Raw genomic sequence first — 25,526 nt, 5'->3', positions numbered from 1 at the left:
CCAGAGTCGCCCTACGGTCCAGAGCTCCTAGAGTCGCCCTACAGTTGGGGGTCAACGTAGAGGGACATCGCTGTAGAGACGTTATGTGAGCGGAGTGAGCCAGGGGTGGAGCGGGGTCTGCGTCCAGCTCCTGAGCCACCTCCTGAGGGGGGAAGTATTGGGGAAAGGGGGGGGGCCACCCTCCCTTCCCTCCCATGTAGTTTTGGGATTTATTTTGTTTTGGGGGTTATTTTTGGTTATTTGTGTGAGGTGCATCCGGGGTATGCACCTTTGGGGGGGGGGGGTACTGTCACGTCCTGACCAGTAAAAGGGGTTATTTGTTCTTATAGTTTGGTCAGGACGTGGCAGGGGGTATTTGTTTTATGTGGTTCAGGGTGTGTTTGTGTATGTGTTCATGTAGAGGGGGTATCTGGTTTATATGGTTCGGGGTGGTTGTTTATGTAGAGGGGTATTTGACTTATTAGTCCAGGGTTTTGGTTATTGTTCTATGTTAGTTTAGTTCTATGTTCAGTCTAGTCGTTTGAATTTCGATGTTTAGTTAATTGGTGTTGGGGCCTTCAGTTGGAGGCAGCTGTCTATCGTTGCCTCTGATTGAAGGTCCTATAAATAGGTATGTGTTTGTCATGGGATTTTGTGGGAGATTGTTGCTGTGTATAGCTTTGTGCCTTACCGGCCTGTTCTTTGTCATCGTGTTTTTTTGTATACGTGTTTGTTTTGGTTTTTCCTTCTTTGTCCTTCAATAAAAGAAGATGAGTATACATTTTCCCGCTGCATTTTGGTCTAAACCCTACGACACCCGTGACATGCTCAGGGTAGGGTTTTGTCCAAAGAACAGATAGTGAGGGCTATTGCCAAGGCATACAGTTGTAGGGGGTTGCAGTCTCCCCTGGGTGTCCAGGCGCATTCCACCGGAAGATTTGCTACATCATGGGCACTGTTCAGGGCCATCTCTCAGAGATTTTTGGGCTTCCCCTCACACCTTTGTTAGGTTCTATCGTCTGGATGTCAATGCACCTTCTCTGGCGCACAAAGTCCTCGATGCTGGAGCTGAGTAGGATGAATCAGGCACATTACCATGTACCACAACAGGCTTCTCAGGAAATGGGGTATTGGCAATCAGGGCGTTTTGCAAGTGTCCCATAGTGAGATGTCGAACCGAGTCGACTGAAAGATAAGTTTGTGTTACGGTATGTAACCCCGGTTCTCTGAAGGAGAGAAGGGAGCCATCTCACCATATTGCCCCTCTTGCACAACTCTAGAATTAGGAAACCAGAGCATTGCGGGTGCTATATAGGCACGCGGGGTGTACACCCACAAAGCTCTGATTGGCCTCCTAGGTGTGATTCTCCTCCAGAGAATCAGGGTTACATACCGTAGCCAAAGGTTTACGGTCCCAGCCAGTTTAGCCCAAGCCAGTGGTCAGCAGCAGCCCTGGTATGAACTCAAGCAAGCTAATATAAATCATGCTGTTACACAGAGCAAAGGGGTCATGTGGAACATGGGCTCTGAAAAGGGAAGCGGTTTTTGGCCAGCAGTTTCAGCAAGCAGCCGACTTACCAGCAGCCGAGCTCCCAGCAGTCCACCTACAAGCAGCCAAGCTACCAGCAGCCCAAGCAGCCAACCTACCAGCAGCCCAAGCAAGTCGTGTAGCCGACCTACCAGCAGCTGAGATGCCAGCAGCACAAGCAACTCGTGCAGCGGGCTTACCAGTAGCTGAGATTCCAGCAGCTCAATATCAGGATTAGTGATAAGTTGGAAATGTTCATATTTTTCCAGACTCTACACCTTCCCCAAGGGTGACATCCATGGAAGCTCTGACCAGATCAAGAGAGTTTGAAAAACTACACTTGGGTGGGTATAAAGCAATTGCACTATTAACCACTTGAAGGTTTTGGCCTTAGAAATTGTCTATAGCAACTAACATTTGTGCTCTTGCTCTCAGTTTGGGGAAGGCCCTTTCCTGTTTCAGCATGGCAATGCCCGCATGCACATAGCAAGGTCCATACAGAAATGGTTTGTCGAGATCAGTGTGGAAGAACTTGACTGGCCAGTGCCCTGAACTCAACCTTATCAAAAACCTTTGGGATGAATTGGAACGCCGACTGCGAACAAGTCCCCACAGCAATGTTCCAACATCCAGTGTAAAGCCTTCCCAGAAGAGTGGAGGCTGGTTTAGCAGCAAAATGAGGACCAACTCCATATTAATGCCCATGATTCTGGAATGAGATGTTCGACAGGCAGGTGTTCACATACTTTTATCATGTAGTGTGTGTAAACAGTGCATTGGGAAAGTAGTCAGTTTTCCCCCCTGATCAATCTACACACAATACCCCATAATGACAAAGCAAAAACAGGTTTAGAAATTTTAGCAAATGTATTAACAATAAACAAGTTAAATATCACATTTACATAAGTATTCAGACCCTTTACTCAGCACTTCTGTTGAAGAACCTTTGGCAGCGATTACAGCTTGGAATCTTCTTGGGTATGACGCTACAAGCTTTGCACACCTGTACTTGTAGAATTTCTCCCATTATTCTCTGCAGATCCTCTCAAACTCTGTCCGGTTGGATGGGGAGCGTCGCTGCCTAGCTATTTTCAGGTCTATCCAGAGATGTTCGATCAGGTTCAAGTCCGGGCTCTGGCTGGACCACTCAAGGACATTCAGAGACTTGTCCCGAAGCCACTCCTACGTTGTCTTGGCTGTGTGTTTATGGTCGTTGTTCTGTTGGAAGGTGAACCTGAGTTCCTGAGCAGGTTTTCATCAAGGATCTCTCTGTACTTTGCTCCGTTCATCTTTCTCTCAATGCTGACTAGTCTCCCAGACCCTGCCGCTGAAAAATATCCCCACAGTATGATGCTGGCACCACCATGCTTCACCATAGGGATGGTGCCAGGATTCCTCCAGACGTGACGCTTGGCATTCAGGCCAAAGAGCTCAATCTTGGTTTCATAAGACCAGAGACTCTTGTATCCTATGGTCTGAGAGTCCTCTAGGTGGCTTTTGGCAAACACCAAGCAGGCTGTCTTGTGCCTTTTACTGAGGGGTGGCTTAAGTCTGGCCACTCTACCATAAAGGCCTGATTGGTGGAGTGCTGCAGAGATGGTTGTCCTTCTGGAAGGTTTTCCCATCTCCACAGAGGAACTCTGGAGCTCTGTCAGAGTCACCATTGGTTTCTTGGTTACCTCCCTGACCAAGGCCCTTCTCCCCCGATTGCTCAGTATGGCCAGGCAGCCAGCTCTAGGAAGAGTCTTGGTGTTTCCAAACTTCTTCCATTTAAGAATGATGGAGGCCACTGTGTTCTTGGGGACCTCAGAACTTTTTTGGTACCCTTCCCCAGATTTGTGCCTCGAAACAATCCTGTCTCGGAGCTCTACGGACAATTCCTTCGACCTCATGGCTTGGTTTTTGCACTGTCAACTGTGGGACCTTATATAGACAGGTGTGTGCCTTTCCAAACCATGTCCAGTCAATTACATTTACCACAGGTGAACTCCAAGTTGTAGAAACATCTCAAGGATGATCATTGGAAACAGGATGCACCTGAGCTACATTTCGAGTCTCACAGCAAAGGGTCAGAATACTTACAGCACCAGTCAAAGTTCAGACACGCCTACTTTATTTTTTACTATTTTCTACATTGTTGAATAATAGTGAAGACATCAAAACTATGAAATAACACATATGGAATCATGTAGCAATCAAACAAATATTAAACAAATCAAAATCTATTTTATATTTGAGATTCTCAAAGTAGCCACCCTTTGCCTTGATGACAGCTTAGCACACTGTTGGCATTCTCTCAACCAGCTTCATGAGGTAGTCACCTGGAATGCATGTTAATTAATAACAGGTGTGCCTTGTTAAAAGTTAATTTGTGGAATTTCTTTCCTTAATGCGTTTGAGCCAATTAGTTGTGATAAGGTAGGGGTGGTATACAGAAGATAGCCCTATTTGGTAAAATACCAAATTTATGGTAAAAGCTCAAATACGCAAAGAGAAACGACAGTCTATCATTACTTTAAGACATGAAGGTCAGTCAATCTGGAAAACATTGGGTTTCCTATTTTTTTTATAAATTAGCAATATTTTAGAAAAATCTGTTTTCAATGTGTCATTATGATGTATTGTGTGTAGATTGAAGAAAAATATTAATTTAATCCATTTTAGAATAAGGCTGTAACGTAACAAAATGTGGAAAAAGTCAAGGATACTTTCCGAATGCACTGCATATATACACTGCCAACTTGACACAACCGTAGGAAGCATTGGAGCCAACATGGGACAGCATCCCAGTGGAACCCTTTCAACACCATGTAGAGACAATTCCCCGACGACTTGAGGCTGTTCTGAGGGCAAAAGGGGTTGCAACTCAATATTAGGAAATGTAACGTGGGTCGTCTAAAGGGGACCAAGGCGCAGCGTGTAGAGTGCTCATATTAACTTTAATGAAAAAACACTTAATAAAACAACAAACGACCGACAACAGTTCCGTCAGGTGACATACCCTAAACAGAAAACAACTACCCACAAAGCCCAGGAAGAAAAACCCCTACTTAAATATGATCTCTAATCAGAGGCAACGAGGATCAGCTGCCTCCAATTAGAGATCAACCCAAAACAATCCCAACATAGAAATAGAAAAACTAGAACTTAAACATAGAAATAGAAAACATAGAACAACCCAAAACACCCCCTGTCACGCCCTGACCTACTCTACTATAGAAAATGACATCTTACTAGGATCAGGACGTGACAGTACCCCCCCCAAAGGTGCAGACTCCGAATGCAACATTATCAAAACCCAACAAAAGGAGGGTAGGGTGGGTGACAAAAGTCTATGGCGGCTTAAATGCAGTCCACATAACCTTAACTTCCAGCATAAAAGGCGGCTCCGGTTCTGGGCGTACTGCTCGCTCCACCCGCTGATCCTTCTGCTTTCTTACCACCTGACCGTGGATCATTGTCGAAGGAACCGGACTGTAGATCATTGCTGGAGGTTCCGGGCTGCGGGCCGCCGCTGGAGGTTCCGGGCTGCGGAGCGTCGCTGGAGGCTCCGGACTGCGGAGCGTCGCTGGAGGCTCCGGACTGGGGAGCGTCGCTGGAGGCTCCGGACTGGGGAGCGTCGCTGGAGGCTCCGGACTGGGGAGCGTCGCTGGAGGCTCCGGACTGGGGAGCGTCGCTGGAGGCTCCGGACTGGGGAGCGTCGCTGGAGGCTCCGAACTGAGGAGTGTCACTGGAGGCTCCGGATGGAAAAGCGTCGCCGGAGGCTCCGGACTGGGAGGCGTCATAATAGGTTCCGGACTAGTGACCGTTGCTGCTGGCTCCATGCCATGGATCATCTCTACAGGTTCCGCGCCAAGGATCATCACTGGAGGCTTCTTACCATGGATTATCTCTACAGGTGCCGGGCCATGGATTATTCCTACAGGCTTTGTGCCATGGTTTATCCCAACAGGCTCCGGACCATTTATAATCCCTCCAGGCTTTTTGCCAAGGATTACTTCTTCAGGTTCCGGGCCATGGATTACCTCTTCAGGCTTCGTGCCATGGAATATCTCTACAGGCTCCGGGCCATGGATCATCACTAGAGGCTTAGTTGCCATGGATCATCTCTACAGGCGTCGGACCATCGATTATCACGGGAGGCTTTGTACGAGGAGCAGGAACAGGTCTCACCGGACTGGGGAGACGCACTGAGGACCGAGTGCTCAAAGCAGGCACCGGCCGTACTGGATTATGGATGCGCACTGGAGGGAGAGTGCGAAGAACAGGCACAGGACGTACTGGATTCTGGAGGCGCGCTGGAGAGACAGCGCGAGGAGCAGGCACAGGACGTACTGTGCTATGGAGGCGCACTGGAGAGAGTGCGAGAGGCAGGCACATGCTCACCACAAAAAGCACGGGGAATTGGCTCAGGTCCCAGTCCTGGCCCAGCCAAACTACCCATGTGCCCCCCCCAAAAAAATGTTTTGGGGCTGCCTCTCGTTCTTCCCAGGTAGGCTCCGATATCGCTCGATTACCTGGCCCCAAGTCCAGTCTCTCCTCTCAAACCACTCCTGATGTGACCAGGTGTCCATTTCTGCCTGGGCACGCCGCTTGATCCAACCATGGTGGGTAGTTCTGTAACGTGGGTCGTCTAAAGGGGACCAAGGCGCAGCGTGTAGAGTGCTCATATTAACTTTAATGAAAAAGCACTTAACAAAACAACAAACGACCGACAACAGTTCCGTCAGGTGACATACACTAAACAGAAAACAACTACCCACAAAACCCAGAAAGAAAAACCCCTACTTAAATATGATCTCTAATCAGAGGCAACGAGGATCAGTTGCCTCCAATTAGAGATCAACCCAAAACAATCCCAACATAGAAATAGAAAACACAGAACAACCCAAAACACCCCCTATCACACCCTGACCTACTCTACTATAGAAAATGACATCTTACTAGGATCAGGACGTGACAGGAAAGGGTTCCTAATGTTTGGTATCACAGAAGGTTGTTGGCACCTTAATTGGGGAGAACGGGCTTGTGGAAATGGTTGGAATGGTATCAAATACATTGTTTCCAGGTGTTTGATGCCATTCCATTTACTCTGCTCCAGACATTGTTATGAGCCGTTCTCCCCTCAGCAGCATCCACTGTTTGGTATACTCCAGATTTTTTTGTTGTTGAATGCCAGGGATAGCAAGTAGCGGCGAAGGAACACAATGTATATTATCCAGGTCAAACTCAAACCCTATAATCTGCATGAATAGTGTTGAATACTTCTCTGGTCACACTTTATGCTCACAAACTAAATGAGTCAGAACCAGCTATTGCACCTTATTCTACCCTATGGTGAATTATGGCATTCTCTGCAGACAAACGTTCAAAAGGGAAGATCAAATCAGGGATTGGAACCTGAATTATTTTCCAATCGTTTCATTCCGATCAGAACCCCTATTTATTTTGTTCCATTCGTGTTTTGACCAGCATAATAATGTTCTGAACCATTTCTAACCCCAAAAAAGTAACTGTTCGTATAGTCAGAGAGGAAGCGAGAGGCCCAACTCGCCAGAAAATCTGTCTCTCTCCAGCAGGTGGTGTTTTTTCCCCCGTATTTTCGCCCACTAAGCCAGGAGTTTTTGTGTAGAAGTCAATGAAATAGTGTCTAATTTGGTCAACAGAAATGTGCTACGTGAGATTTATTTGATCTAATAGAAGTTTAATAATGCTTTAGTTGTTATGAGTGTACTGATATAAGTAGGACATGTGACATCCTGGCAATTTTGAGAAAAAAAACCCTATCGGAGATGTCTAGAGATGGCTACACATATTCATGGCATGAGGCTAGTAGCATAGCATCTCTCTCCATTGAATACAGACTGTTGATGTCAACAAACCTCATCGAATATTCAAAAACGTGAAAAGATCTGATGTGATTGGTCAAAAGACCAACTAGCGGAAAAAAATATCAGAATTGGGCTGCGTTTAAACGCAGCCTGATTTACTCCACCAACTAGCGTAGATAGAGCAGCTTGCTATGGAACAGATAAGCTAGTTGTTTACATGTTTGATGGACAGATAAGCGCAGGCCATAGAAGCTACTCAAATTTCACAGGTGGGGATAGAGCGAGAGAGAGAGGGGTGGACATGGAAGCTTCTCTTGAAGCGCTGAGCATCATGAAAAAAAATTATGTTTTTGGTTCTGTTCCCTGAACCAGTTCCAAACCCTGTATCAAATGATGATACATCTTTGTATTCTATATTCTCTCCATTTTGTTTTTTATTTTGTTTTTCACTTACTTGTTGTTATCCATCCACAGATCCGTCACTGAATAAACTGGAAACCCATGTGACGATGACTGGAAATTATTAGAGGATGAGTTCCAACTTACCTGCATGTTCAAAGGTGGGTGGGTGCCTTTAGCTTTGCTATATACACTACCGGTCAAAAGTTTTAGAACACCTACTCATTCAAGGGTTTTTCTTTATTTGACTATTTTCTCCACATTACAATGCTTACTTACAAACCCTTAACCAACAATGCAGTTTTAAGAAAAATACCACAAAAAAATTAAGAGCAGCAGTAAAATAACAATAGCGAGGCTATATACAGGGGGTACTGGTACAGAGTCAATGTGCGGGGGCACCAGTTAGCCGAGGTAAATGAGGTAATATGTACATGTAGGTAGAGTTAATAAAGTGACTATGCATAGATAATAACAGAGAGTAGGAGCAGCGTAAAAGAGTGGGGGGTAATGCAAATAGTCTGGATAGCCATTTGATTAGATGTCCAGGAGTCTTATGGCTTGAAGGTAGAAGCTGTTTAGAAGCCTCTTGGACCTAGACTTGGTTGCTCCGGTACCGCTTGCCGTGCGGTAGCAGGGAAAACCGTCTATGACTAGGGTGGCTAGAGTCTTAAACAATTTTTAGGGCCTTCCTCTGACACCGCCTGGTATAGAGGTCCTGGATGGCAGGAAGCTTAGCCCCGGTGATGTACTGGGCTGTACGCACTACCCTCTGTCGTGCCTAGCGGTAGGAGGCCGAGCAGTTGCTATAGCAGGCAGTGATGCAACCCGTCAGGATGCTCTCGATGGGGCAACTGTAGAACCTTTTGAGGATATGAGGACCCATGCCAAACTCTTCAGTCTCCTGAGGGGGCATAGGTTTTGTCGTGCCCTCTTCACAACTGTCTTGGTGTGCTTGGACCATGTTAGTTTGTTGGTGATGTGGACGCCAAGGAAATGGAGCTCTCAACCTGCTCCACTACAGCCCCGTTGATGAGAATGGGGGCGTGCTCGTCCTCCTTTTCCTGTAGTCCACAATCATCTCCTTTGTCTTGATCATGTTGAGAGAAAGGTTGTTGTCCTTGCACTAGAGTGTCAGGTCTCTGACCTCCTCCCTATAGGATGTCTCATCATTGTTGGTGATCAAGCCTACCACTGTGGTGTCATCGGCAAAATTAATGATGGTGTTGGAGTCGTGCTTGGCCGTGCAGTCATGAGTGAACAGGGATTACAAGAGGGGACTGAGCTTGCACCCGGGGGGCCCGTGTTGAGGATCAGCGTGGCGGATGTGTTGTTACCTACCCTTACCAACTGGGGGCGACCCGTCAGGAAGTCCAGGATGCAGTTGCAGAGGAAGGTGTTTCGTCCCAAGGTCCTTAGCTTAGTGATGAGCTTTGAGGGCACTATGGTGTTTAACGCTGAGCTGTAGTCAATGAATAGCATTCTCACATAGGTGTTCCTTTTGTCCAGGTGTGAAAGGGCAGTGTGGAGTGCAATAGAGATTGCATCATCTGTGGATTTTTATTTAACCAGGCTAGTTAGATATGAACAAATTCTTATTTACAATGACGGCCTACCCCGGCCAAACCTGGATGACGCTGGGCCAATTGTGCGCCGCCCTATGAGACCCCCAAATACGGCCGGATTTGATTCAGCCTGGATTTGAACCAGGGACTGTAGTGATGACCTCTTGCAGAGGCAATGCCTTGGATTGCTGCGCCACTCGAGAGCCCTGTATCTGTTGGGGCGGTATGCAAATTGGAGTGGGTTTAGGGTTTCTGGGATAATGGTGTTTATGTGAGCCATGACCAGCCTTTCAAAGTACTTCATGGCTACAGATGTGAGTGCTACGGGTCTACAATAATTTATGCAGGTTACCTTAGTGTTCTTGGGCACAGGGACTATGGTGGTCTGCTTGAAACATGTTGGTATTACAGACTCAGACAGGGAGAGGTTGAAAATGTCAGTAAAAACACTTGCCAGTTGGTCAGTGCATACTCGGAGTACACGTCCTGGTAATCTGTCTGGCCCTGCGACCTTGTGAATGTTGACCTGTTAAAAGGTCTTTCTCACATCGGATGCGGAAAGCGTGATCACACAGTTGTCCGGAACAGCTGATGCTCTCATGCATGTTTCAGTGTTACTTGCCTCGAAGCAAGCATAGAAGTAATTTAGCTTGTCTGGTAGGCTTGTGTCCCTGGGCAGCTCTCGCCTGTGCTTCCCTTTGTAGTCTGTAATAGTTTGCAAGCCCTACCACATCCGACGAGCGTTGGAGCCAGTGTAGTATGATTCGATCTTAGTCCTGTATTGATGGTCCGTCATAGGGCATAGCGGGATTTCTTATACGCTTCCGGGTTTGAGTCCCACTCCTTGAAAGCGACAGCTCTACCCATTAGCTCAGTGCAGATGTTGCCTGTAATCCATGGCTTCTGGTTGGGGTATGTACATACATTTACTGTGGAGACGACGTCATCGATGCACTTATTGATGAAGCCAGTGACTGATGTGGTGTCCCCTCCTCGCATTCTCCCTGAAGTGTGTGTCACCAGTCCGGTACCATGTGTGCAGGTTCTACGCACCAGGTCTCCAGTGCGCCTCCACAGCCCAGTACGTCCTATGCCAGCTCCTTGCACTTGCCGTGCGAGGTGTGTCATCGAACCGGTACCATTGATGCCGGCTATACGCACTAGGTCTCCAGTAAGTCTCCACAGCCCAGTACATCCTGTGCCAGCTCCATGCACCAGGCCTCCAGTGCGCCTCCCCAGTCCGGTACGTCCTGTTCCGGCCCCATGCATCAGGCCTCCAGTGCGCCTTCACAGTCCAGAGCTTCCTGCGACAGTTCCCGGTCCAGAGATTCCGGCGACGGTCCCCGGTCCGGAGCTTCCGGCGACGGTCCCCGGTCCGGAGCTTCCGGCGACGGTCCGGAGCTTCCGGCGACGGGTCCACGGTCCGGAACCTCCTGAGACGGTCCACGGTCCGGAACCTCCTGAGACGGTCCACGGTCCGGAACCTCCTGAGACGGTCCACGGTCCGGAACCTCCCGAGACGGTCCACGGTCCGGAACCTCCCGAGACGGCCCACGGTCCGGAACCTCCCGAGACGGCCCACGGTCCGGAACCTCCCGAGACGGCCCACGGTCCGGAACCTCCTGAGACGGCCCACGGTACGGAACCTCCTGAGACGGCCCACGGTCCGGAACCTCCTGAGACGGTCAACAGTCTGGAACCTTCAGCGACGGTCAACGGTCCGGAGCTTCCAAACACGGCGTCCAGTCCAGCTCAATAGTACGAGATCTCCTCTGCGCCGATGCCCAGTCCAGACACGGCGTCCAGTCCAGCTCCATGGCAGGAGCCCTCCTCGGCGCCGATGCCCAGTCCAGACACGGCGTCCAGTCCCGCTCCATGGCAGGAGTCTTCCTCTGCACCGATGTCCAGGCCAGGGCCGGTGTCCAGTCCCGCTCCATGGCAGGAGCCTTCCTCGGCATCGAGATCCAGTCCAGGCACAGTGTTCAGCCTGGGTCCATGGCTGGATCCTTGGGATTAGTGGTTTCTTCGGCCCGCACCAGAGCCACCACCAAAGATGGTGGATCCGCGAGCTGAGCGGGTTCTTAGTCCCGCATCAGAGCTGCCCCCGATGCTGGCGGATCCGCGGGATGAGTGGGTACTTTGTCCCGCACCAGAGCCGCCACCAACACTAATCACCCCCCCCTACCCGGTTTCAGGTTTTGTTGCCGGAGTCCACACATTTGGGGGGGGGTACTGTCACACCCTGACCATAGAGAGCCATTGTTTCTCTCTATGGTGAAGTAGGTCAGTGCGTGACTGGGGGTATTCTAGTTTATTATTTCTATGTGGGGTTCTAGGTTATTATTTCTATGTTGGTGATTTATATGATTCCCAATTAGAGGCAGCTGGTAATCTTTGTCTCTAATTGGGGATCATATTTATGTAGCTGTTTTTCCCACCTGTGTTTGTGGGATATTATTTTGTGTTTTGTGCATGTGCACCACTGAGTCATGTTTCGTTTATTCTTTATTGTTTTGTGCGTTTCACTTTAATAAAATATGTGGAACCCAGATCACGCTGCACGTTGGCCCGAGTATGCTTCCAGTTCATACGACGAGCGTGACATGTACATACATTTTAAATGACCACGTTTTAATGATTTTGACGATATAATTAAAAACATATATTAGAAAACAGTATGGGACTTAAAGCAGGAAGTAGGCGGGACTTTCATATCATATAGACGGGTTGGCTGACAACGTCACAAATTATGCGTAAGCATTGATGGGGCCAGAAGCCGGGCTTAGTTATGATTCTGAATAGTCAGATGCTGTAGCTAGCAACAATGACATGCAGGGAATCGTAGTTGGCTCATTTCAGCTAGTTTTATCTTGTTCTTGATACCATGTCTTGTTTTGAGGTGTTTTGACTGGTTTCATGTCAATGCTAATATGGCAAAAATGTGCTATCTAACTGTAACGATGTATTTGTGCAAATGTATTTGTTTTCAATAAACATTTGGGGAAGAGTCTTTATAAATGTTTAAATTAACTTTTCATAACCCCACATAACACACTGCTGCTACTGTTTATCTGTCCTGTTGACAAGTTACTTTATTCCTAGTTATATGTACATATCTACCTCAATTACCTCGTTCCCTACACATCGACTTGATACCTCATGTATATAGTCAAGTTATTGTTACTCATTGTGTATTTACTATTACATTACTATTATTTATCAATTTTCTTTCTATCTGCATTGTTGGGAAGTAAGCGTTTTAGTCTACACCTGTTGTTTATTTAACTAGGAAAGTAAATTCTTATTTACAATGACGGCCTAGGAACAGTGAGTTAACTGCCTTGTTCAGGGGCAGAAAGACAGATTTTTACCTTGACAGCTCGGGGCTTGATCTAGCAACCTTTCGGTTACTGGCCCAACGCTCTAACTACTAGGCTACCTGCCGTTTACAAAGCATGTGATGAATAAAAATGTATTTGATTGAACTTGTTTGCAAATAATTGGTTAGAGATCTCAAATATCACTTTCATTTGTATCTCCTGTAGCTTTAGAATCGTGTCAAAGTTAGTTCCTGTTTCAGTAACGTCTTTGGTCATGTTTGCGTGAGTCAACCAAAAACACCCTATTGATTGGTTGACAAATAGTGCCTCAATGCAGGTTATGGCTGCATGGTGCAGTTGGTTTGAAGCAACAGTGCAGGCGAATGCCTGTAGTTGGTTTGAAGCAACTGCAGCGACTTGAAGACAACTTTATCAAAGACTGTTAGAGAGGATCAAAACCGTAATGTATCATGGGTAAATTGTGACTGACTGAGTGATCTACAAATAATAATGAGTAGTTATTAAACAAGGTTCTTTGTAGATCAGTCAGTCGGCATTCGCCTGCAATGTTAAACAAGCCCATTACAAAAACCATGTGATGAAAGGGCTTGTTAAAGTTCATGCAGTCCACATGTAGGCGCAAGTCTGACAATTTTTGTCTCCATAATGCAACACACTTGAGCTGCTCGAACAATAGAGAATGATAGAGGCCTCTAGTGGCCAAAAGTCTGTGTTAGCATGGGAAGCACCAATAAGAGCTTCCACCATCTTAATGTAGTCAACTGGGTGGGACTTCCAACTTCATTGGCTGATCCCTCCTGAAGAAGAAGAAAATGTACTACTTCAAAATGGAGATTGCTTCAATGGCGCTCCCAATGCAGTCACAGACGCTACGATGGCAAAGATAAAGATGAGTCCTCTATCTATCTCTATGGCTTGAAGGTGCCCATTGTCTGTCTATTTTTCAATGCCAGTTCTGCTTAAGTTTCTCACACAGCTGGCTAGGGCTGGAAACACCACCTCCCTTTGTGGAGAAAGGGGAGGAGCATACTACAGTCACTCTCTCACTGATGAACTGAATGTAGCAAGGTGTCTGCTTGTGTGTGTGTGTGTTTGACTGTATTTATGCGTGTACCCTTTTCTCCAAGTTAATTGTGATGCAGTAAGTTTTAGCAGTGAGGGGGAAAACAATTATAAAGAATAGGCAGTTTAGTTCTGATTGGGTTTTCCCAATTGGGGGGGGGGGGGGGGGGCTTACATACAATGACTTGTATGTGCGAGACAGATTTTTAACATGGTGATTCAATCAAATAAATCAACCCCCAAAAAATAAAGTGGTTCGCAGTGGAAAGTGAATATAATCAATTCCAGAAAAACACACGAACCAGGAGATTAACCGAACAAATTAAATACAGTAGCTAAACAAGAAAATGTGTTAATATGATAAATAAAATTCCAGACATTTCAGGCATAAACATTTTAATCACATATATATTTTTTAAAGACCTCTATTGGTCATTGGTGGAACTACAGTGGTACAAGCAGACATTTTAATTGAAAAGGAGTTTGCCTGCAGAGGGGCCAGTGAGACAAAATGGCCGACCTGAAATTAGCTCATTGGATGTGTGAAAATGAGTAAATGTCAGTAAATGTAACTTTTCTCAATGATGAATAAGTTTGCATATGTTATTTTGGCTCTGGATGTGTTTATTGATCACATACGTTGTACATATAGGCCTGCTAAATCACTTTAACCTATGACCAGAACAATTTAGCACTTGAATCAGTTGAGCATCTTTTTTGTTCAGTCTGGCCTAAAACGAGTCTTATTTTTTTTTTCTTTATGATTTAGATCCTAAATTTGAAGCCACAAAACTAACAAATCACCACTGTCTATAGACATTTCGATTTTTAGACACTTATGTTGCTATGCTACTATGAACAACTATAGCTTTTGAACAGTTTAAATGTTTAACAGCTACCAAGAGAGCCCACAGATCACAAGCACTGGAGTTTCATCTGAAACTTTTCTAGGATCTGGGATGAATTAAAAAAAGTACAATACATAATTTCCACCAAAGATGTAATAGCTTACTATAATTATAAGCTGTTATAAGTATACTTGTGTTGCCACCGTTCTTAAACAGACTCCTCCCACTTATGAATTCCACCCCTGCTCCCTTCATACTTCCCTCACCCTTCCCCCATCAGAAAAAGACCACACCCCATCCCCCTCTTCTTGCCTTGTCAGAAAACAGTCTTTAGCTCTTCCACTATGGCGGTCTTGTGACTGATACTGTCTATTCTTCTAATACAGCAGGCGATCAGGTAGTCTGTGAAAGTCTACACAAGTTGTTCTTACCCTCACTGATCTAAGAAAATCACGTTTGACATGGTTCTGTTCTCTCTTCAACACATATCATTTCCTTCAACTTCAACTTACCTTGTTGAATTAAAAAAAACCTTCATAGACGACAGTACTCACACTATACTTGATTCATACCAGCTTTCACGTTGTTTTCTGTCATGGACGACATCTAGTAGGAGGTGCCTAGACTGCTCTCACGCACTCCATCCCCTCCCTTGACTACGAAGAAGGAGGAGCTGGCAACACAGTGGTGGATGACTGACTGTAGTCGCTGAGAACAGTCTGCATGCACAGCTTTTGTTTTGGTGTGGTTTCTAGCCGGTCTGTCCGCGTCACTTATCACGCTCATATTTACGTTTTTTCCCTTGGTTCAGTTTGCGATCCTCTGCACATTATAAACCGATATTGTGAGCGAGGAGCACATTCGGCTCGTGCGGATACTGGCTATTTCGCGGGAAACAGGCACAATTCAGAAGCATCGGTGAGTTAGCTAGCATGCTAGCTTTCTTAACTGTTTTTTACAGATCATTCCAACAGTTTTGATTTTGTCTATTTAAAATGTGTCACTTTCTCTATAAAATAGACGTTTCATTTTTTTCTGTCATGTTCTTGAACGAGTAAGTGTAAAACATTAGCTTGCGATGTAGACTGGTCTTGGCAGGGACATGGACGTGAAAAAAAAAGTGATGTGGGGTGAAGGGGGGCGCTAACTAGTTAACGTTAACTGTTAGCAAAATCATTTTAGATTTTTGGCTATTGAGTAGAGAACTACAATTGTTTGTTTATATATAAATGATGTGTGTTTATATATCTACCAAAATATATATTTAAAAAATGGTGTGTATATACACACGTTTTAAATATATATATTTATATACACACACTTTAAATATATATATTGTGTGTGTGTGTGTATATACACACACACATTTTTTTAAAAAATATATATATCTTTTGATAGATATATATAATTGTTTTTATATAATTTTAATAATAAATATATATAATTTTAATAATAAATATATATATATATATATATATATATATCAATTTTTTTCTGTCATGTTCTTGAACGAGTAAGTGTAAAACATTAGCTAGATATGTGTATGTGTGTGTATATATCTACCAAAAGATAGCTGCAAATGTAATTATATTTAGTATTTCTTATGTATGCTTTGTATTTGGCTGTACATTTTTTGTTGTTGCCCAAAATGTTATGTTTCTTTCAAGACAAAAATGTGCTTTCATCGAAAAACATGTATCAAGTACAAGTGAATGTCGCAAGCCTAGGCAGCTAAAGCGGTTTGTTTCACATCGTAGCTTGTTGGAATGCTAACTACCATTCTTTCTATTATTTGGTGTCAAAATTTGGAAATGCACCCGCCATCTACAGGTCATAGTCCATCATAACCTAGCCCAGTGATTCTCAATTGATGGGTCGCGACCCAAGGAGGTTTTGAGTGGGTCACGGGTGTCTGGAGTTAAAAAACAAACCAAAAAAACTCACGACTTAAACCAGGTAGAACATGTGTAGTATAGCAACACTATTTTGGTTGATTTTGTGGTCTAAAGCTGGTGAGTTTATTAACATTCTTAATCAAGGACATGGGCAAATTTGTATTATTGAAAATGAAAGCGGTGGGAATGTTGTTCCCTTGTCATATAATTGCTGCATTTACTATCAATATAGCATAAAAAATAGTTTTTCAGATTGTGTTTTGGCTATGTGAATATTGGGTCGCAACTGAGACAACCTGGTTCAATATGGGTCCCGGGGAAAAACCATTTGAAAACCACTGATCCAGCCTATGTCGATGCACTCAGAATCTAGACAACCCCATTGGTTGAGATGATGTGTTCCCCTTCCACCTTGACAACTTCTTTATAACCACGACGGCCACCAAACATTGACAAAGTTGTGAGTGCAAGTCACTGGGGCTATAACAATAAATGTTGCTTCTTGCTCTATAAATGAAGTAAGGAATTTGTTTCAAAAGGAATGATCAATGATAGTAAATTTAAGGATTAAAACAGATATTGCAGGGAAGCATGGAAGAAGCCTATGTAGGATCGGGTGATGCTGGAGGGTGTCAGATGAGATGTTGCAGTATTACGACGAAAGGGGTTATCTGGCATAAAGAATTTTAGTAATCAGACTGATAGACTCTTTTCAAGATCAGAATATTTGCAAATATTGTCAAGTTTGTAAATAGCCATCAACCATTTCAGTTTCAAAACTAGCAACCAACAAAGAGCTAATACTGTCAAACTACCATGAGATATTGAGACAAAGTATTTGTACACACAATATGGAAACAGACACAACATTGAATGACAAAAGGGAAGAAATGGACAAGACTGGTCAGGATCCTTTCTTTAGAGCCACTGTATGAGGAGTCTTGCTCTAACATCAGCAATAACATGTAAAATGTATGAGTAGGGCATAAATACATTTAGCATATGTCTAATTCAGCACCAGTAGGAACTTTAGGAAGCAACCTTAATGTGACTGCAAAGTGTTCCCTGACATTGTTACAAATTGGGGATCAAGCACATGGGAAAAACCTAGCTAACAGCAGCTATGGTGGCCATTTTGAGTTGCTGCAATAATAAGTGGCACCGACAGAAAATGTGGCAGCGCAGTGTTTGTGTGTGGGGGAGGGGAAGGGATAGTGAATAGTTAGCACTCAGCTAGCTGCATTAGCCTCCCAGGAAAAACATAATAATTGTGAACATAACTATATGATAACATTTTAGACAATCTGTCACTTTCAAAGTCTTGGGTCTTTGAAGAGTACTGCCATTTTTGTTCTTGTTGGCTGTGTATAAGGCATTTTCAATATCTGCTCCCAATGTGTTCTCTATTGCAATTGGAACTTTCTTTCGTCTTAGGTCTACGGAAATAGAAATGATGGTGAACAGACACAATTACTTTCCATAACACGTTTTCATTACATTGGAAAGATTATTATCAGATTAGATGTGGGCATAGGCCTAGAATCATCTTTTCTCCTTCTGTTTCCACACAGTCCTAAAATGAACAGTATTGTAAACTGTGTGACTTACATAGAGGGCAGACACATCTCTTGGGGACATATTTTGCACTGGAATTGGAATGCTCGTCTCACCGTATGTACTAGCATACGTGAAAGGCTGTTCATGCTTGAAGAAACCTAGTGCACCCCTGGAAGCATCGTTTCAGGTAGGCCTTGATGTTTTTTACGCAAATTGTAATGAGTTTGGAACCACATTGGTTTTGAGGTAGTCTGTCTACTAGTGTAACGTAAGGCGTACGTAGAATTACAGAATTAATAAGCAATCTCATTTAACGTGAACTATTTCAAGTTGTTTTTGATAAATATTGAAACACCTATTATTGGTATAGTTTCTTATATAAAAAATATTTTTGAATGTAAAAAATGTGTGTTTAATGTTCTAGCATTACTCTCCCCTCTTGTCTTGTTATTTGATCTCAACCCCCCCTGGCTTCTTAAAGTGGTACGGCCCTGGTTTGCTGTACTTTTCCACTCAGTACACAGTCTGTCTGTGAGTGACTGTGTTAGTGAGGGGGGAGGGGTGTTCCAACGTCTCCTGTGTAGACCAATCGTTTACTGGATAGTTGTGCGTTTTTGTTTTGTATATTTGTTCTATTGGTGCAACTTTCCGTGTGTGTGTTTTAGGCAAATTTGGGCTTTAAAAATAAGTTATTTCAGGCACACTGGTGAGTTAGTTCATGTTCATTTGTGTTGAGACTGAGATTGCATTTGTTCTGGGCGGTTTTCAGTTCCCTAGTGTAAAGTAGTTTATTACCTTGAATGTTTCATTGTAAATATGAGTACCAGTAGTTCCAGTTCGTTCACACCAAGTGTGTGTGCCCCCTAATCCACTTTAGTCTCCCCTCTGAGGAAGATGGTACAGTCCTGCAGCCAGTTATCCCTCCCCCACTGCTTTTCCAGGCTTCCATATGCCTGCGGTTTCGGGGCTAACTGAAAAGGAGGCAGAACTCAGGACAAAAGCTAGGCTTAGCCTACCTGTCCTTGCGGTTGTCATAGGCTATGTTAATATTTTATATTGGCTAGTTAATAGCTATTGGGTGATTCCAGGCCAGTGGGAGCGGAAAATATTTTTGTTATCTCCGATTGTTTTGGCAATTCTCACATAGAAACTTCATTGGGAGGAAGGATGTTTGACATGTTTTTTACATTTGTATCACAAATCATAGGATGAAAGTGTACATTTAAGGCCTTTTTGTTGTTGTTGACCTATACATGTTTCCTGTAAGACTATGCTCTATGAACCATATACATTATATTTCGGAATGTAGTCATACTCCATATTTGAGAGAACAATTTAAGGAGGAAGATGTTGTCTGGATCATGCACGGTTCACAAATCATCGTGTCTTACAGGAGGCATGTATCGGTCTAAAAAAAGTCTAAAATGACACCTTAATCATGATTTTTCTCAAAAATGGTTAGTGATACAAATGTTAAAAGTATTTTCTAACGTCTTTAATCCCAATGAAGTTCTATGTTAGAATTACCAGAAAAATCTGATTGTACCCCAAATATTTTTCGCTGATGTGGAATCGCCCTATTGCTAGATGAACTAACTACCTTTGAAATAATACATCATTGTTGAATAATTACCTAATGTTAATAAACCATATGCACATTTTTGTAAGAAAAAATAGGTAAGTGTTCTTGTGTAAAGAAATGACTGTTGTAAGTTTTTCATATATAACGATAGCATGACGAGTTTCTCCACATAGACACTATTTTGAATTTGGTTAATGAAGATGTGGTTGAGTTTATTTTGGTTCATTTGTCAATCTGGTTCAACAAGACAGTTAACTGTTTGTGGTAGTATTGGACTGTAACTGGTTCGAAACAATCCCTCTTTCACCTTCTGTCAAACCAAGATGTCTGCCTCAAGCGACCTCACCAACCCTGATCAGTCATACCCGACCTCACCAACCCTGATCAGTCATACCCAACCTGTCTCGGGACCCAGAGTATGATATAGCCTTACAATAATATAGCCTTACATTTAGAAGACTTTTATCCAAAGCGATTTACATCAGCGTGTGCATACATTTTAATGTGGATGGCTCTAGAGGGAATCAAACCCACGACCCTGCGACGCAAGTGCAGTGCTCCACCAACCGAGCCACACAGGACACTCCTTGAGCTACCAGTTTCAGTGAATCGAACAGCCAGTCTATGGATGAACTATAGAGATCAGCTGGAGATAATCGCTGGCAGAACATAACCCAAGAGAGGGACTGACACCAATGCAGCACAAATATGAGAAATGTGCCATTAGTTCTGTGTGGGCAATCAGTAGCAAAGCAAGGAACCCCTGTCTGGCCTGGGAGGAAAACAGTCTCCAGATACTCACTTCATCAGTGCTTTGTTGTACAGTTTAGGCCTTCAAATTTTACAGACATTACAATAATCGGAATACCATTCAGATGCCTGTATTCTGTGATTCCATTTGTTTTTTTTGCATCGTGGAAGGTATTCAGTTCAGAAGTATGAAAGCTCAGAATACCAGTTGTTTGCGTAGTATTTGAAAATATGTGTTATGTACTTCATCTCAATCCGGAAATATTTAGGCTAGTGAGTGAGGTTGGACCACTTGAAGACTGCTTCCACGTTGTGCCTGTTGCTGTGAGTCGCTACAGAACTGTTGCATGGGGGATGGGCTGCATACAAAATGAGAGCAACATTTCACTCAAGATAGCCTACACTTAACAGGATTTGTGGAGTAACATTTGTGTGAAGGCCTACAGGTCATGTCTATAACAGAACTATAAGGTGCAGCCACCCCACCCCTGAACGTTTTACCCGTTCATGTGATAGACATCTTTAATGGTACTTACATAACAGAAATATAGGCCTAACACCAGCATAACGTCTTGTACTAGCCTAATCCCATTTGTGGTCAGTTAGCAATGTAGGCTAGTCACTTACATATATTTATCCAATATGCCTGTAGGCTAATGTAGGAAATGTATGCCATATATCACTCCTTGTTCTGGATCCCCGGGGCTATTCATGCCAGAATTCTTCATAACTGAAGGTCGGAGTTAACACTGTAAAGTAGGAAGTAGAGTATTGAATGATTCTTCCCTTGTCTAAATAACATTGCTTAAACTGGTTTCAGCAGGTTCTAGCTGGTTCCTTTTACACTGCCTCTGGATTGGCTAACCACCTGATTGAGAGAGCAGGGGGAGGAACGTGTTCCCAATGTGGTCTTGAGTCAATATTTATGTTAGTCTTTGGTGCTTTGGTCATTTCATGAATCATTTATTGTTTTATATCCCAAGGTCATTTAAACAGGTGGTTATTTAAATACTTAAGGCATTTTTATGTATGTGTATGTATGTCGAAATGTCTGATGTACAAACTTGAGAGAAATTATGTGTTCATCTTCAGCGAGGAACGCATGAACCAACCTACATTATGGATGAGAATCAGGCCTAATTATAATTTATAACAATTATTATTCTGCTTCTCACAGGAGTCGTTCACATAAAGCTATGCACTGCTATTGAATAAAATACTTCATGGCACTCATTAGACCAGTAAAGAATATTATGTACAGTCTTGCAGATCTATTATAAGTGTCTATAATAAAAGTGTTCACAGAACCCCCAGGGTGTAATGTAGCGGTATATGTACTGTGTTGCTCGGGTCTAATGATTGCACCACTATCAGTTACAAGTATAGGGCCCTATAAAATCTTCATTGAGGAGAACGAGAACAGAATCACAGAATTTATCAATATTCAAAAATATATTGAACTTAGTAGGAAATCAACTAAATGTATTGAACTTATTAGAAAATCCATTAAATTTCCCAAATTAATCATAAAACATGAACAAAATCCATCAGTGATTCGTATTTTCCTGCACTTTCTGAAAAGACACAGGAATGCCCCTCTGTGTGTGTGGTGCGTGCATATGTCTACACTTTGTGTAGCAATTAGCGATGATGCTAACGATAACCTTCTTCTGATAGCGATGGAAAGGCTTTCCTAAAAAATACTCTTAAATGTTAACTACAAAGTAATATATGCCTACCTGGCAGAATGATATCATGATTATTTGCATCAATCCAGTGGCCATTTTGTTTTGCACACACTGCAAAGTGCAAGAGAAATGTTGCTAACCAAACGAAGGTCTCTTGCTGGTGCATTAAAGGGTAACTACACCCCAAAATCAAAATGTCTTCTATTTTTCTCATACCTCGAGTGGTTTCCTGATGTGATTTAAGCATTGTTGTGGACTTAGAATATCCCATTTTTTTGTTTTTCTATAAATAAATGTGTGATTTTTGAGAGCGAAAACCTGGATAATTCCCCCCGGGGGGAAAACGGAATTTTGGAAAAAAAGAACATATTTTATAGGGCCCTATGTCTGTAGGCTACTTCGACTTATATTTTTTTTGTGGTAGCTGGTTAGCAAGGCATTTCTCGAATTGTTAGCAATATTTGGACTTTCAACATACAATTGATTTTAGACAGATTGGGTAGTTCAACTTGGTACTGGGTGGTCACTGGGTTTCTTGTCCTCTGGAATAGAACATCCTTGTGGTTAAAGATGCTAGGGATTTTCTGGGTTTGGCAGGGTTATTAATCTAAATTACACATAACAAAATCTAATTTGCGACAAAATTACACATCAATCTTATTTGCCTTGAAGATACTTGAGGAACTTTCGTTGTTTTTTTTATCCATGATAGACAAGAGGGAGACCGAAATAAATCAAGCCCAATGCATTTTTTTATGACAATATAGGTCAGTTGTTTGTATTGGTTCAGACAAGACTAGATGAGACCTAGCTACATAAGGCCTGTAATGTTGTCAGCTTTATGTAAAAAAAAAAAAAAAAAAAAGTGATCCGGAGGTCCACCATATACACATGGTGGGTGCCATGCTTCAAAAATTTGTTGAGGATTGAAGGCTTGTGACCAATGTTCTCGCTAAGCTGCACGCTTGCACTCTGTATTTCGTACTTGCACACAGTATTTCTGGCAGTGCCGCACAAAGGAAACACAAGCCTGTGCAGATGTCATGTCGATTCATGACACTCTGGGCGGCAGGTAGCCCAGTGGTTAGAGCGTTGGACTAGTAACCGAAAGGTTGCAAGATCGAATCCCCGAGCTGACTCAAAAAAAATCTCTAAAAATCTAATTTTGTTTTTAGCCTTTATTTAACCAGGTAGGCCAGTTGAGAACAAGTTCTCATTTATCACTGCGTCCTGGCCAAGATAAAGCACAGATTTTAGTATTGTCTTTGTCACAAAGCACCTAATCAGAGGGAACATTGGACCGACAGGATAACAATTGGAAGTGGGATGGATGCCAAAGTTTTGGGCTTTCCTACAAACCCAGAATTTGTGAACAATCATTATTGTGTGAACTATTCAGACAGCTGTCATTCATTTAGCCCTTCTTTAACTACTAGAATATAGAGTAAGAATTCCAAGCTTGATTGACCTCAGAGTGCCTCTAGAATTCAATGGTCAAGTTCTAAGGAGAACCCCAATGTTGAAAAAGAGGACACAAAGCTCAGTGAGTAAGATACTGGAGTAGGTCTGTGAACTGCATGAGAGCTGAAAAAGCATGGAACGCTTCTGTTCAAATCAGTATCTCAATCAAAGAGTCAGCGATCTTTTGGTTTCATTGTTAGTGATAGGTTATGAATTGCGATCTTTCGGTTCAATCCCCATTGTATGTACAATTATGGTAAGAATAAAATGATACCTTAAAGTAGGAGGAGTTTAATCTCTAGTCCTCCTGCACAAGTGAATGTTTCAGCCAACAGCTGCCAAGTGCTAAGCCTGGCTGCGCACAGCAGCAGCACTGGCGGACATTTTAAGTTTCTGCCGGCAGTCCTCACGCAGTCTATGAAAGAGGAAGGGAGTGGGGGATGGGCATACTACGCAGTGAGCTATTAGCTGGCTAGTGTTAGTTCTACTGAATAACTTTAATATCAGCAGCATTTTTAAATGATCTATTTTAGGTTTCATAATGTAATCCAAGAAATATACAAGAAACAGAAAACATAGTCCTGACTCTCAAGAATGAGTAAACTATCTACTACCATAATTTTTTATGCATGTTCGCTTTATCATTGTATTGCTATTGCCATTAGTGATTATAGGCCTTTTTAATTAATAAAAATAGTTATTTCTATATTTTTATACTTATCACACTTCTCAGAAATGGTGTGCTCAGCTGCCATACTATTCCATACTGGTGTTCAGGTACAAGGAATATGATTGATCCCTGATTGATTGATATCTGTCAAATGTTACAACTTGTAAACATTGATACATTTGACTATGGTGTCTAAGGTTATATACTCTCAGGCTTTTTTTGAACATTACGGCAAAAGGTCCTGATTTTCATTTGCGTTCTTATTTTAGGACAGAAGTAATCTAGATTTCTGGTGGTTAATTAAACGGTTCTCTCTAGCACCCTCTCTAGTTGGAGAAAAATCTTCTCCCCCTTCCTCTGTCAGAATGGTTTAGTCCTAGCTAGGCTGTAATTTTCCATGCAGCTACAGACTGCTAGGGTGGGGGAGGGGTGGTGCTAAGTGTGTCAGTCTGTGCACTCTAGTACTGACTGCGCTGCTAGCCTGTTTTTTTTTTGCGGACAAAAAGCAGTCTTTGTGCTGCATGCTTCTGCCAAAGTTACAAAAAAAAGTATATTTTGTTTTAATAACTTTTAAGATGGCCACCCTGGGGTAAATCCCAAAGGTAGAAAATAATTTTGTTTCCATCCTTTTGTTCTGAGTGTGTTACATTGGGCAGTTTGTCAGCCTGTGCTGGGTCAATGTTGCCTGTGCTGGCTGTCTTGAGCCACGAGGCTGGGATGGATGGTTTCACTGTGCGCACAGCCTTGCACAAGAACACTCTATACTGAAACAGATGGAACAGTCCAACCTTAGTCCCCCTCACCCTCCCGCTTTTTTTTTTTCCTCCCTCTGCTGTTGCTAGTACAATCAATCAACACAGCCAATCGAATCACGCGTACGACCTCTGTCCAACGGAAGGCCTTCTTCTCCAGACTACTCCTGTTCAAGGTTTACTTGAATTTCTTTCTTTTTTTGAAGACTGTTGTACAGCTATAATGATGTTGTTCTGTTCTGACTATGATTTTGGCCTACATTTCAGTATTTAATTTAGCCATTGTTCTATATATTTTTTCCCGTTAAGTAGTGCTATGCTAACCACAATTCCGAAACGTAGATAATATACGGTTTTTTAGAAACTGTTATTTTAAAAATAATAGTAATAATGTTTACAGTAGTGCTGTATTTGTGTTTTGTATTAGGATAAAATATTTGTATATATTTTCTGTAGCAAAAAAGTATAATTTTTGGCATTTAGATTGTCATGCCCTGCTATTTGTGTGTGAGGACTCTCATGTCCTCACACACAAATAGCAGGGCATGACAATCTAAACAGTTGGGGGACTATACTAGAAGCCTTGTATTGTATTAGCAGCAATGCTTTGCAACCAGT

Source organism: Salmo salar, chromosome ssa02 (assembly GCF_905237065.1).
Source record: "Salmo salar chromosome ssa02, Ssal_v3.1, whole genome shotgun sequence".
Lineage (NCBI taxonomy): Eukaryota > Metazoa > Chordata > Actinopteri > Salmoniformes > Salmonidae > Salmo > Salmo salar.
This window is presented reverse-complemented; position numbering follows the sequence as displayed.